This window comes from Phyllobates terribilis, unplaced genomic scaffold, assembly GCF_046119375.1.
Source record: "Phyllobates terribilis strain yellow unplaced genomic scaffold, ASM4611937v1 Scaffold_2__4_contigs__length_985480577, whole genome shotgun sequence".
NCBI lineage: Eukaryota > Metazoa > Chordata > Amphibia > Anura > Dendrobatidae > Phyllobates > Phyllobates terribilis.
In genome coordinates this window covers 186157923-186171188 of record NW_027362762.1, presented here as the reverse complement: position 1 = coordinate 186171188, position 13266 = coordinate 186157923, and positions in this window count along the sequence as shown.

Genomic DNA, 13266 nt, shown 5'->3' with positions numbered 1-13266 from the left:
TAAAGTCTGGGAAAAAATTGGAGAGGTGAACTACAGGGTGTATCAACCCGGGAAGATGAAACCTGAGCAAATTTACCATGTCAATCTATTAAAGGCATGGAAAGACGGGGAATGTTTTGTTACAGAGGCGACTCCGGTCGCATCTCCTATGGTCCCTCATACACCAACCTGGGAAGATGCTGCAAATGAGGTAAAGATTAGCTAAAGTCTCTTGAAATAGCTGCAATGGTAAGCTTAGAAATTAGTGCATTGGAATACGGACGTATTCTCGGAACTGCCAGGTCGGACAGCTGTGATCCAGCATGATAGCATCACTGAGCCTCAGGTAAGGATGTGAATAAAGCCATATTGTGTTCCAGAGGCCCGGAGGCAAGCCATCTTGGAAGATGTAAAGAAGATGCTCCAGTTAGGAGTCATTGAGGAGTTCAGGAATGAGTGGACTAGTCCCATAGTACTGATTCCAAAACCAAATGGATTGTTACGATTCTGTAACGATTTTCAGAAATTGAATGAGGTGTCGAAATTTGACCTTTATCCAATGCCACAAGTGGAAGGGCTGATTGAGAGGCTGGGACAGGCACAGTACTTCATGATGCTCGACTGAACTAAGGGTTACTAGCAGGTGCCTCTGACAGAGTCAACCAAAGAAAAGACCGCCTTTGTTACCCCAAAGGGTCTCTATTAGTGTTGAGCGAGCACTAAAATGCTCGGGTGCTCGAAGCTCGGGCCGAGCTCACCGTGATACTCGGGTGCTCGACCCGAGCAATGAGCCCAATGTTAGTCTATGGGAGACCCGAGCATTTTTGCGGTGGCACACCCGGCAGTCTGTAGAAAGCCTAAAAAGTGGCCAAAACGATAGTGACAGTGCTCAAATGACATGGGGACAGCATGGGCATCGCCCATGGAAGCATTTCTGACCCCCAGGTCACTGCTGTCAACAACGTGGTCAGAGGTATTAAGCCACTTTTACGGGCTCACAATAAAACGTTCAAAAACGAAACTGAAACTGCTTTCCTGTGAAATATGTTAAGGAACTTCCTTTCCAGGGAAAAGACTTGTGTATAAGGTAAAATAAATAACCAAAAACAAAAATACTCCTCCACACCTTGGGCTATGTTCACAAGTAGCATTTTTTATGCGTTTTTGCACTTTTGCATTGCTTTCAACCGTGACAAATGCATTCACCAGGAAATGTCATTTTAACATTTTACAATCTTATCTGGCCATGTGCTGTGTGATAAATGCATACAGTGCTGAAAAGACATGGGAACAGCATGGGGAAGACCCCTGGAAGCATCTCTGACACCCAGGTCACTGCCTAAAAGTGTGCCCATCAGAAGTGATCCTTTATGCATCAGAAGATGCAGACTTGCAACTATCCCCGTGCAAGTCCTTGTCCCAGGGCAGTGTTCAATTGTACCTCCCCCATTCCTTGCAATGCAAGCGCAAGTATGCAGCCTGACACCCACCCACCCCCAGGCTGCAATACCATACTGCTTGCTTGCTTGCACTTGAAATGGGGCCTTTTAGTTTGGAGGAGGCTGAAGCTGGCCACTAAATCATGGCTGCTTCGGCAGCGAGGTATCCATACTCAGTCGCCAGCCGCCCAGCGGCCGGGTGTCCACGCTCGCTTCCCAGCAGCCAGGGGGTGGCCGGGTGTCCATACTCGGTCCCCAGCCGCCCCGCGGCCGGGTGTCCACACACGCTCCCCAGGCGCCTGGGGGCGGCCTGGTGTCCATAAGCGGTCCCCAGTCGCCTTTTAGGCATGTGGAGGCGGAATCTGGCCACCACGTCATGGCTGCGTCGGCGACCTGGTATCCATACTCAGTCCCCAGCTGCCCAGCGGCCGGGTGTCCACGCTCGGTCCCCAGCCGCCAGGGGGCGGCCGGGTGTCCATACTCGGTCCCCAGCCACCCCGCGGCTGGGTGTCCACACACGTTCTCCAGCCGCCTAGGGGCGGCCGGGTGTCCATAAGCGGTCCCCAGCCGCCCCTATTTCTCCTTGGAACATCCCCCCACACACTTTTCTTAGCCCGGCCTGCTTTAGGGCAGCATTGGACGAGCCCACCAGAGAACCAGACTCCTCCAGTGGGCCCTAGATTCTCCATCAGGGGAGTTGAGAGTGCCAAGATGAGGAGCATGATGATGATGATAGAAGTTAGCGTCTGCTTTGTTTTCTTGGAATGCAAGCACATGTATGTAGAAGCGGCTAGGCCTGAGGTGATCAGCATTTTGGCGCATATCCTACCTCCTCCAAGAATTGCTGGATATTTTCCTGCTACTATCCCAGTTCTATGACTCCCGTTAAAACAAAACTTCAGGTGATGAATGATGGATGAGGTGGTGGCAAAGGAGAAAGAGCAGGAGGAACAGGGACCATTCACATCAATATCAGGCCAGTCAACCACACATGTCTTGTAGGATATGTTTCTGTACCAAAAGGAGCGGTTCGGCTACACAGCTAAAGGGCATGCAGTGAGCGCAATGCGTACCAAAAATTTCGAGGCACTCCAATGCCCCTTGGAAGTGAGATGGAGGTCAGAGGGCCTTAACTAAACCGTTTTTTCCATTTATAGCAACTGGGTCTCCTGTGCACTGTAGGCCTAAGCAGTGAATGGAAGGCTTTCCAAAAATTATGAGGAACTGCAATGCCCTTTGAAACAGACGTGGATTACAGCGTACTAAAAACCTTCTACCCATTATTGGGGAGTGGGTCTCCCTTAGTGTTCGCCTATGCATTGAAAAGCAAAAGCTGACTAAAATTAGGAGGAAATGCAATGCCCGTTGAAGAGTCGTGGAGGTTAGAGGTAATTAAAAACAACATTTCAATGCCCATTGAAAGAGTGGTGGAGGTCGCAGTGGAATTAAAAGACAATATCAATTAGGAGGAAATGCAATGCCCGTTGGAAGAATGGTAGAGGTTGCAGTAGCTTAACAAGATGGTTTTAATGCGCCTTGGAAAACTGGTGGAGGTCGCAGTAGCTTAACAAGACGGTTTTAATGCCCCTTGGAAAAGTGGTGGAGGTCGCAGTAGCTTAACAAGATGGTTTTAATGCCCCTTGGAGGAGTGGTGGAGGTTGCAGTAGCTTAACAAGATGGTTTTAATGCCCCTTGGAAGAGACGTGGAGGTCGCAGTGGAATAAAAAGACAATATCAATGCCCCTTGAAAATGAGGTGGAGGTCGCAGTAGCTTAACAAGACGGTTTTAATGCCCCTTGGAAGAGATGTGGAGGTCGCAGTGGAATAAAAAGACAATATCAATGCCCCTTGGAAGAGTGGTGGAGATCGCAGTAGCTTAATAAGACGGTTTTAATGCTCCTTGGAAAAGTGGTGGAGGTCACATTAGCTTAACAAGTCAGTTTTAATGCCCCTTGGAGAAGTGGTGGAGGTCGCAGTAGCTTTACAAGATGGTTTAAATGCCCCTTGGAAGAGCCATGAAGTACAGCATCTTAAAAACATTATTCCCATTATTGGGGAGTGGGTCTCCCATAGTCTTTGCCTATGCCTTCCAAGCAAAAGCTGCCAAAAATTAGGATGGAGGAACTTGCAATGCTGGCAACACGGACCAAGGTCACCCTGGTGGTATAGTGGTGGTGGAGGCTGAGGATAAGGAGAAGAGCAAAATACAGCCGAAATGAGGAAGCATATACCCATGTGTGGGTGTGAAGCGGTGCATGGGAATACACCTCCCGAAATAACACAGTGGATTTGGCTTTATGTTACTCTGCTGTCATTTGGTGGTGATGAGAAGTCTGGCCCAATCCAGCCCTTGTTCATTTTGATAAGGGTCATCTTGTCAACATTGTCAGTTGACAGGCGAGTGCGCTTATCTGTTATATTTCCCCCAGCGGCACTAAAAACACGATCCGATAACACGCTAGCGGCAGGGCAGGCCAGGACCTCCAAGGCGTACAGAGCGAGTTCATTCCAAGTGACCAGCTTGGATACCCAATAATTAAAAGGCACAGAGGAATCACGGAGGACGCTGGTACAGTCGGTAAGGTACTCCCTCACCATCTTTTGAAACTTTCCACTCCTTGTGAGAGTACCCCACGCCTCAGGGCCTGTAAGCTGGGCGGGTCTCAGAAAACTGTCCCAGAACGTTGACAGTGTTCCCCTGCCTCTGCTGGATTGGAGTTGCGTCTCTCTCACCTGTACACCTTGGTTGGGCAACGAACTGTGACCTCTGCCGCTAGCGTGTTCAGATGGGAATTTTTTTAACAGTTCTGCAGCAAGGGACTTCAGGTGCTGTCCCATTTTTGTAGACCTCTCCAGCTCAGGAATAAGAGAGTGAAAGTTCTCCCTGTAGCGAGGGTCTAAAAGTGTCACCAACCAGTAATGACTGTCACCCAACATTTTGACAATGCGAGGGTCACGGTTAAGGCAGCGTAACATAAAGTCAGCTATGTGTGCCAGACTGGTAAAGGGCAAGACTTCCGTGTCCTCACCAAGAGGACGACTGACCATGCTCTCCTCCTCCTGCTTCCCCTGTCCTAAGGCCACCCACGCTGAACCGATGGTATGACAGTTGTACAGGTACTACCGTCTACAGCGCATGATACCAGCTCCTGTTCTTCTTCCTCTTTCTCCTCCTCCTCTCCCTCATTGTCCCCCAATGCATGTTGGGATGAGATGAGGCTGGGCTGTGTGTAATCGACCGCTACGGCTTCTTGATCCATCTCATCATACTCTGGCTGCAATGCCTCCTCTTTAATTCTCTGCAGAGAGCATTGCAAAAGACAGACAAGTGGAATGCGGACGCTAATGATGGCGTCATCGCCACTCACCATCTTGGTGGACTCCTCAAAGTTTGTCAGGATGGTACATATGTCAGACATCCAGGTCCACTCCTGAGGTCTTATGTGTGGAGTCTGACCTGAATATCGACGGCCTTGTTGCAGCTGGTACTCCACAACTGCTCTCTTCTGCTCACAAATCCTTTGCAACATGTGGAGGGTAGAGTTCCAACGTGTGGGGACATCACACACCAGTCGGTGTGCCGGAAGCTACAAACGTTGCTGCAACACAGCAAGGGCGGCGGAAGCTGTAGCCGACTTGCTAAAATGAGCTGACAGGCGGCGTACTTTGACGAGCAGATCTGGCAACCCGGGGTATGATTTAAGAAACCGCTGAACCACGAGGTTAAGTGTTACGCTCGCGCCCGGACTGACTGGCGTGAGCGTGATTAGAGATCCTACTGTACCATGAACTGAGGAGTGCCTGGAGGGGCGTAACTAAGTATCAACCCGATCCAAGGTCGCACGGCGGCTAGTCGACTCCGTGGACCAAGGAGGAACCGAGCAGAGGGACCAGGTGCGACTCCAGGTCAGACCCCGGTCACAGTTGTTAACCCACACTGGGGAATGCAGGAACAGGAAGGTTAGACTGGCATACAGGCAGGTGGTTATTGGCAAGTACGGCTGGTATGCAGACAGGTGGGCACTGGCAAGCACGGCTGGTATGCAGACAGGTGGGCACTGGCAAGCACGGCTGGTATGCAGACAGGTGAGCACTGGCAAGCACGGCTGGTATGCAGACAGGGAGATACTGGCAAGCACAGCTGGAGTGCAGACAGGGAGGTACTAGCAGGTTGGAGTGCAGGCTGGATAGGATCCAGTACAGACTGGGAGACAGGTACAGAGCAGCAGATGCAGTAGACAAGCAGAGTAAAGTGAAACCGTCGGAGCGGAGGACAAGGCAGAGGAGAGAGGAACTGCTGGTGCGGTGAGCAAGCAGAGTGGAGCGAAAACCGCAGGTGCGGTGGGTAAGGCAGAAAATAGGGAAGCCGCCGGAGCGGTGGGCAAGTCAGAGCAGAGAGAAACCGCTGGAGCGGTGGGCAAGTCAGAGCAGAGAGAAGCTGCCGGAGCGGTGGGTAAGACAGAGCAGAGGGAAGCCGCCGGAGCGGTGGGCAAGTCAGAGCAGAGAGAAACCGTCGGAGCGGTGGGTAAGGCAGAGCAGAGGGAAACCGCCGGAGCGGTGGGAAAGTCAGAGCAGAGAGAAACCGTCGGAGCGGTGGGCAACACAGAGCGGAGCGAAACCGCAGGTGCGGTGGACAAGTCAGAGTAGAAAGAAACCGCCGGAGCGGTGGGCAAGACAGAGTGGAGCGAAACCGCAGGTGCGGTGGACAAGGCAGAGAGGACAGGGCTCTGTTCACATGGAACAGACTGGAAAATACAGGAAGATACCGAGGAAGGGAAAAGGGACAAGCAGAACCAGATACACACAAGGTACTTCCTATGAAGTAGCGAGTGGACACAAAACTCACAAACAGAAGTACAGAGACAATGAGTTGGAGTTAGGTGCAGGTTCAGATACTGCAGGAAAAGGGAAGGTACAGACATAGAGACAAACAGGTAACAGGCTAGGATACAGTTCAGACAGGAACTGCTGCTACAATGAGATACAAGAACGAGCCTGGGTATACAGCCCCCAGAGATGGCGGAAACGGACAGAAGACACAGATAACAGGTCTGGGTATGCAGCCCCCAGAGATGGCAGAAACGGACAGAAGACACAGATAACAGGTCTGGGTATGCAGCCCCCAGAGATGGCGGAAACAGACAAGAAGCAGAACTGGACCTGGCAACTTCAGAGTCAAGGAGCACACTGAATGTTAGTGTTGCTCAGGCACCTCCTACTGAGTGGAGGGGGTTTAAATATCCAGTGACTCATAGCAATAGGCTGGAGACGCATTAGGGGTGCGCCCACAGCAGCTATAAGAATCAGGAAGTAACCGGGCCGCCGCCCTAAACAGTCAGTCAAGAGACATGCACACAGCATGAACTGGAGCAAGACTTGCAGGCTGGACTGACAGGTAAGATTGCGGTCTTGCATAGTGGGAGGTGGTGCACTATGCAAGCACGCTGCCAGGGATGTTACATTAAGCACATGAGCCAGGCATGGTACATGTGTGATCTCGCCTCGCCTCAGAGCCGCCACCAGGTTACGGCCATTGTCACACAGGACCATGCCTGGATTTAGGTTCAGCGGTCTCAGCCACAGATCTGCCTGCTCTTTCACAGCTGTCCACAACTCACAAGCAGTGTCAGGTTTATCACCTAAGCTTATGAGTTTCAGCACAGCCTGTTGCCGCTTGGCTGAGGCAGTACTGCAGTGCTTGTAACTGATGTGGTGATATCTGAGATGGAGGCTGAACATGAGGAGGAGGAGGAGGATGATGCGCAGGAGCTGTACACTGTGGGGGCAACTCTGACTGACATAGGGCCCGCAATCCTCGGTGTGGGGAGGATGTGTTCCGTCCCAAGGTCCGACTGGGTCCCGGCTTCTACTATGTTTACCCAGTGTGCCGTCAGGGAGATGTACCGTCCCTGGCCACAAGCACTTGTCCACGTGTCCATTGTCAGGTGGACTCTCCCAGTAACTGGGTTGTTGAGGGCACGGTAGATGTTTAGGGACACGTGCTTGTGTAGTGCGGGGATGGCAAATTGGGCAAAATAGTGTCGGCTGGGGACCGAGTACCGAGGGACGGCCACCGCCATAAGGTTGCGGAAGGATTCCGTCTCCACCAGCCTAAAAGGCAGCATTTCCAACGCAAGCAGTAGTGAAATGTGCGAATTTAGGACTGTGGCCTGTGGAGCTTTCACTGCAAATTTGCGCTTTCTTTCAAAGCTCTGGGATATGGACAATTGAACGCTGCGGTGGAACGTGGACGTTGATGCTGTTTCTTGAGAAACTGCCATAACAAGTGAAGACTGAGAGGAGGGGGCATCTTTGCGTGCAGTATGGACAGGTGATTGCCTTGCACGCACAACAGGGGGTTCTATTACACGCACAACAGTGGAAGAAGCAGTGGTGACACTCCCTGACACCTGTCGTGGACCCTGGGGTTCGCCCCACAAAGTTGGGTGCTTTGCTGCCATGTGCCTGATCATGCTGGTGGTGGTCAGGCTGGTAGTTTTGTCACCCCTGCTGATGCTGGCATGGCAGGTGGTACAAATGGCCTTTTTGGAGTTATCAGCAGAGTCTTTAAAAAAATTCAATACTCTGGAAGACCTACCGGTTGTACTGGCAACATCCTTCGTGTTGGTGTTATGGGGAACTGTGCCCGCCTTCTGTGTGCAGTCACCACACTGCTTCTTCCTGCCTGTTGGGGTACTCTGCCTCCCTCCCCCTGTGTGCTGCTGGCCTCGCTCTGCGTGTCCTCCTGCCACGTTGGGTCAGTTACTAGATCATCCACCACCTCCTCCTCTTCCACTTGTGCACCACGATCCTCCTCCTCACTTCGTGGCAATTGTGTCTCGTCATCGTCCACCTCTTGTGACAAATTGCCAGCGTCGACTTCCTGTGGCCGTGGCTGTTCAAATATTTGGGCATCGCTACATGGGATCTCCTCTTCCACCACTTCAAGCGGAGCAGGCGAGGGGCACAAATATGGAAATGGACCAGTGAACAGCTCTTCAGAGTGTCCAAGTGTGGGATCACTTGCTGTCTGACGACACTCGGCATGGTGGGAGGAAGGAGCATCAGGTTGAGGAGGAGTATGCGGTCGAGACTCACGGCTACTAAAACTTGACCGTGTGGAAGACAGACCGGAGGTGGTGGTGCCCAGGTAACTGGAAGTATTATCTGCCATCCAATTAATAACCTGTTCACACTGATCAGTTCGCAATACTGGTGTTGTAGTGTGGTTCCCTAGTAATTCGGTCAAGAAGTGGGAGCGAGAAGATGTGGCTGTTGGTTGTGTGACATTTTCACCTTGGCCACGGCCCCGTCCTCTACACGCACCATCACCAGAACGTCCAGTTCCACGTCCCTTGCCACGTTCCTTGCCCATTGTAAATTAAGTAAAATAACTTACACTCGCACTATCAATGGAAAAAGGGTAATAAAAAGGAGATTAGAACAGTGGAAGAGGAAAACCACAGTTCTATTTCTCTGGCCTACACCAGAATCTTTTAATCAGATATATTTGTGACTGAACAGACAGGGAGACACTATTTTTTTTTTTACGTAAAACAGGCCAAAAGCTGGATAATACAGAGTTTTGAACCGTGGAACGGCAAAACCACAGTTCTAGCTTACTGGCGTATACCAGACTTTTTTTAATAGATATATTTGGGGCTGAACAGTCAGCGACACACTCAAACTGTTTTTTTTATGTAAAAAAGGCCCAAAAGTGGATAATACAGAGATTGGAACCGTGGAACTGCAAAACCACAGTTATATTTTTCTGGCCTACACCAGAATCTTTCAAACAGATATATTTGTGTCTGAGCAATCAGGGAGACACTATTACTGTTTTTTTTACGGCAAAAAATGCCAAGAACAGGATAATACAGAGATTTGACCCGTGGAACTGCAAAACCACAGTTATATTTTTCTGGCCTACACCAGACTCTTTTAAACAGATATATTGGTGTCTGACCAGTCAGGGAGACACTATTACAGTTTTTTTTTACGGCAAAAAATGCCAAAAACAGGATAATACAGAGATTTGACCCGTGGAACTGCAATACCACAGTTCTATTTTTCTGGCCTACACCAGACTCTTTTAAACAGATATATTGGTGACTGAACAGTCACAGACACACTCAATTTTTTTGGGGGGGAGGGGGAAACCAAAAGGTTAATAAGACGCGTATTTGGACAGTCTGACTGAGGAAAAAAAAATACAGGCTTTAGATGAAAAAAATAATAATTTTTCCTGGCCCCTGAGACCGGGGTGATAAGTCTACCAATTTGACCAACAGGAGCACACAGGACTGTAATGCAGCGTTTGCTGGTATAACCACTGTGTCTCCTATACAGCCTGCCTGCCTGCCTGCCTGATATCTGGCATGGATATTAGTCCTCAGAAGTGTAGCGTCCCGAGGGTTCGGTTGCTACAGAGGTATTGCATCTCACCCAGAGGTGTGATATCTCACTTCCAGGTAAGGATGGAGTGTGGCTCAGTACCCTAACACCCACATGCACTACACCACATTTCCGGGGGACAGGGCGACAATGCTCCCGGGTGTGAGCACAACTGCCCCTGTTCCTGGCTGGAGTGGGGGGAGGGAACACCTAGAAAGGGGGAACCCGGTAGTGTGTGGGTGAGGAGAGTAGATCCTGGGTGCACTGATTAGAGAGATATATAAGGTGGGCACCATCTTAGATCAGGAGAGAGTTCAGTCAGAGGAAGCAGAGAGAGAAGGAGGCTGGGAGCAGAGGCTCTGCATGGGCTCTGCTCCACAGGCAGGCCAAGTCTTAAGGCCTGGGCCTGGAGGAGAAGGAGAGGAGAGGAACGGAGGAGGCTCCAGGAGTGGAGTGAAGGGACCCCAGGGGTGCGGACCAGCCAGTCGCCACCGTACGCCCGCCGCTACCAGAGTAGGGGGGTCAGGCCAAGAAAGAGAACCGGATCCCTCATCTAGTGGAGGAGAGCAACTACCCTCAGCTAGTAACCGGAGGCCGTGGCATTGTACGTGCACGGCCCCTCACTACACCCGTTAGGAAGGCACCACATAGGACCCAGGGAAATGGAACATGCGTTTGCCCGCCAAGGCCTGAGGCAGCTGGACAGAAACGTGGTCAATTGTGGGGTACGACAGGCCAGAGAAAGCACACACGAAGGGGGTCCTGAAAAGCACTCCAAACGTACCTGGGAGTTGGCCGCGCCCCTCGCCTGGTGAGCACAGCACGACGTGGGCAGCCATTACCTGCAGAAGTGGCTTGGAGTGTAAAACTGTGAGTAAAGACCCTGGACTGCATCACTGGACTCTGAGTCATTACTGTTGCTCCCGCGCACCATCACCCCCACAATCTGCACTCACTGCCCTGAGGCTATACTCCTCCCGTGGGGAGTTATACTACCCCCTGCTGCGCACACAACATCAGCCTCAGCGGTCTGCCCGCAGCGGTGGTTCTCAGTGACCGCAATCCACGGGTGGCGTAGTCGGACATTTAAACATTAAAACCCAAATAAACAGATCCGCCACTAGTTTGACCGCCCTGAGCCACGGGACCGGGTCACCGCCACGGAGACTACAACCCCCAGCATTACACAGAGACCCGGCTCCGGGTATTTCCCTACACACACGGCCCAGGGGGCGCGTCAGAAGGACTGTTTGTTTGATTTGGCAGGTTTTAGAGACCCTACACTAACTCTTTCGGAGTATAAATCTCTCCCTAGCTCAGCAGCACTGACCCTACACTGGCTGATCCGGAGCGACTGTGTCCAAGATGGCGGCGCCCGGTTTTAAATACTCAAGGTGACGCTGTGCGGCCAGCCAATCACTGTAATGCCCACAAACAACATGGCTGGGGCATTACAGTGACTGGCTGGCAATCCCTGCATGTTCATTGGCTCTGTAAAGAGCGCCAAACGTGAAGGGCGGAGACCCAAGCTCCCGCCCGAGTAACCCGGAAATGCTCGGTGCTCGCCGAACATCCCGAGTAGTGAGATGCTCGGGCGAGTACCGAGCAGTGTCGAGCATGCTCACTCAACACTACTCTATCATTATGTTGTCTGGTCTTTTGGTTTACATGTGGCCCCGGCCACATTTTAGAGGCTGGTAGACACAGTGTTAGAGCCCTATCAGAAGTATGCTTCTGTGTACTTAGATGATATCATCATCTATAGGTCCTACTTGTCCTAGGTGCAAGCTGTAGTGGATTCGCACAGAGCTGCGGGCTTGATGGTGAATCCAAAAAAAGGTGCAATAGGTCTTGAGGAAGCCCAGTATTTGGGGTACGTGATTGGCCATGAGATTTTCAAACTCAAAATAAATAAAATTGAAGCCATTCAAAACTGGCCCCAGCCTCTTACTATGAAACAGGTGACAACATTCCTCGGTATCATTGGATATTATAGATGGCTTATACCTAATTTTGCTGGGAGATCAGCACCACTGACCGATCTCTTAAAGGGAGGAAGTCAGTCATGGTACTGTGGAGTCCTTAGGAGGAGGACTCCTTGCAGATCATGAAGCTGGACCTTTTCAGATAGGTCATCCTTTTCAATTCAAACTTTAAGAACGGGTTTATCATGTGAACAGACACCTCTGAGATAGGGCTCGGAATGGTTCTGTTGCAAGAGATGAATGGAGCAGAACATCTGGTCACCTACTTGAGCAGGAAACTTACCCCGGCAGAGAAAAATTATCGTGTAGCGGAGAAGGAGTGCTTGGCCATTAAGTGGTCCTTGGAGTCACTACGCTATTATTTACAGGAGTGACAGTTCAGGCTGGTGACAGACCTCTCACCCCTGATCTGGATGAGAAATGTTAAGGAGAGGAATGCTCGAATCACCAGATGGTCTCTGTTTTCCATTGGAACATCAAGCTGGGAAGTCGTAATATAATGCGGATGAACTGTAAACACACCTTGTAAGAGGACAGGTGTTGAATTCCACAAGTTTGAACAGATAGGGTAGTATGTGAGACAGTGAGGAGAATCTTATGCGAGGGCCTTTATGTATTACTCAGAATGTGCTTAGAAGCATACTGTATCGCTTGAGTGCATTGTAATCACTGCCACGGCTGTAGCCACCATGCATAATAAAAGTAAGTGTTGGCCGAGTCAAGTTATTTTACCAAGTCAGTTTAGGAAAACCTGTATTGGGCTTTTATTTTTGGAGAGATCTGCAACACCCTCGTAATGGGGGGGCTTTCAATTCACTGCTATCCATCCGCACTCAGCGTCCGCAGCAGAAGGAATGACCACAAATGCAGGTCTCAGGGATAACAGCTGCTTAACTTCAGCAGAATGGTGAAATATAACATGGAGGAATTCTTTACAGTTCAGGTTAGAATCTGACATGAAATTGAGGTTCTGACGCTTTAAGAACCCCTAATATTTAAGTGTGGAACTAGTAGATAGTTATAAGGAAGTTCAGAGTCTTTTGGTGGCATAAGAGTAGAAGAAGAGATGTATAGCAATAGTATTTACAGACCTGGAGTCCTGTATCCATTTCACAGCTGTCACGGTCTGTGCAGAAAATATACACTGCTCCAAAAAATAAAGGGAACACTCAAATAACACATCCTAGATCTGAATGAATCTACGTGCCTGTATGACCTCCCTACAGCACCTGGGCATGCTCCTGATGAGGTTGCGGATGGTCTCCTGTGGGATCTCCTCCCAGACCTGGACAAAGCATCCGCCAACTCCTGGACAGTCTGTGGTGCAACGAGATGGATGGAGCGAGACATGATGTCCCAGATGTGCTCAATTGGATTCAGGTCTGGGGAACAGGCGGGACAGTCCATAGCTTCAATGCCTTCATCTTGCAGGAACTGCTGACACACTCCAGCCACATGAGGTCTGGCAT